This window comes from Octopus bimaculoides, chromosome 6, assembly GCF_001194135.2.
Source record: "Octopus bimaculoides isolate UCB-OBI-ISO-001 chromosome 6, ASM119413v2, whole genome shotgun sequence".
NCBI lineage: Eukaryota > Metazoa > Mollusca > Cephalopoda > Octopoda > Octopodidae > Octopus > Octopus bimaculoides.
This window is the reverse complement of record NC_068986.1, coordinates 107,234,307-107,236,164: the sequence shown is the minus strand read 5'-3', so window position 1 is coordinate 107,236,164 and position 1,858 is coordinate 107,234,307. Positions and strand designations below refer to the sequence as shown.

The 1,858-nt window shown below is 39.5% G+C and overlaps 1 protein-coding gene across 5 annotated transcripts in view; it reads right to left on the bottom strand.

The window, feature by feature from the left end:
* LOC128248178 (uncharacterized) overlaps positions 1–1,858 on the bottom strand; it is a 19,073-nt gene that overhangs the window by 5,446 nt on the left and 11,769 nt on the right. The gene's annotated exons all lie outside the window — the stretch shown is intronic.

Below are 1,858 nucleotides of genomic sequence, written 5' to 3'. Positions count from 1 at the left end.
CCTTTAACAGGAAACCTCACATACTAGAAGAAGCAGTCAAAACAACCAGAACCACATTTAAAAGCAATTTCTTTAAGAAGAATGAGTTTCTTATTCTTCAAACATCCAAAATGACGAAACCCCTCTGTCACGAGAACCGATTACTGTACAATGTCCCTTGAAAATCTAATTTAGATAGCGAAAACCGGCTGGATTTCACGACATCCATATAATATGCATACATTTATAAAAAGATATTAAACTATATGAAACGGAGGCATTTCTCTTACACTTTTTATATTTTTTTACACATATTTTCAACTCACAATTTTGCCACGTGATGTATACTGAATCTTCAGTATCTTTACACCTTGTATATTTTTATATTGCTACTAGGAACTGGAACTCTTGACAAATGATGCTTTTAACGCCTCGGTCATTGTTTTCTTCACCTCTTTCACACCTGCAAGACGTTTGGCTTTGAGGGTGTTTTTCATTCAGGTGAACAAAAACGACACAGGTAGTAAGGTCGGGAGAATAGAGAGGGTGGTAAACGGAATCATGCCATTTTTGGTCGAAAATTGTCTCACACTCAAGTCTGTTTGTGCTGGCGGACTGTCGTGATGAAACCACCACTCTTCACTCGGCCACAGATCGTGGGGGCTGGGCGTCTTCGTCTCACTGCTTCTCGCAATCGCTTTAGAACTGCCAAGAAAAAGTGTCTGCTTAAATATGACCAGGAGGAAATTCTGTGTGAACAATTCTTTTCGCATCGAGGAAATAAATCAGCGTCGTGTTGACATTGAAACAGGACTTGATGCACTTTTTTCGGGCGTGGTGACATTGAATGCTTCCATGGATTAGATTGCTGATTCGTTTCCGGGTTGTAGCCGAAGCACTAGCATTCGTCACCAATTATGACCTTCGAAAAAAGGTCGTCCGGAATCATCTTCTAACTGTTTTTTGAGTTTACAGCACGCATTCACTTGTGACTGCATTTGATGAGCAAGGGAAGCACAAATTTTGTTGTATCTCTTTACATTCGTAATTCCTCGCTTAAAATTCGTTGGCAGGAGCTCCAGGACACAACATTCATATTAATAATTTCGTCAATTGTTCGGTGACGGTTCTCCAAGATCCGTTTCCGAATTTTCATGATGTTTTCATTCGTTCAGGCACAATGGTCGCCCTGATTAAGGTGGGTCTTCAAGCGACGAGTGACTATACCTAAAGCGTGAAAACCACTCGTAATATTTTGCTTTGCTCATGGCAGAGGCCTTGTAAGCTGTTTGAAGTATGAGTATTGTTTCGCCGCGGTTTTCCCCATCTGAAAACAGAATTTCATGGAAACACACATTTCCTTCACTTCAGTAATCTCAAAAAAAAAAAAAACGCATCACGTGGCAGTACAACCCCACATGATACCGGCAGACTGATGCCTGAAGGTTCCATCAAGTGGTTTCTAACAGCAGAAACCCGAACTACAACGAGCTTGTCTACAGAGAACGTTTCCGATTACTTTTGGTACCTCCTTGTATATATGTTGAGAAGCAAACATCTTCTATTTATTATATATATATATATATACATACATACATACATACATACATATATAAGGATTTACTTTTCGTAATGAGATAAAAGACCGAGGCTGTGTATAATATAGAACATTTATAAATAGAATGTCTTACAGCTGATATATGACCAACGTTGGACCCCTTATTCGCATACCCATCGAACCTGGAGCTTAACTGTGGTCTATCCATAGCACTTACTCAGCATTACCTGAAACCTCTGGGTCTAATTGACACCACTATCGCTCATAACCTACACACACACACACACACACACACACACACATATATATATATATATATAT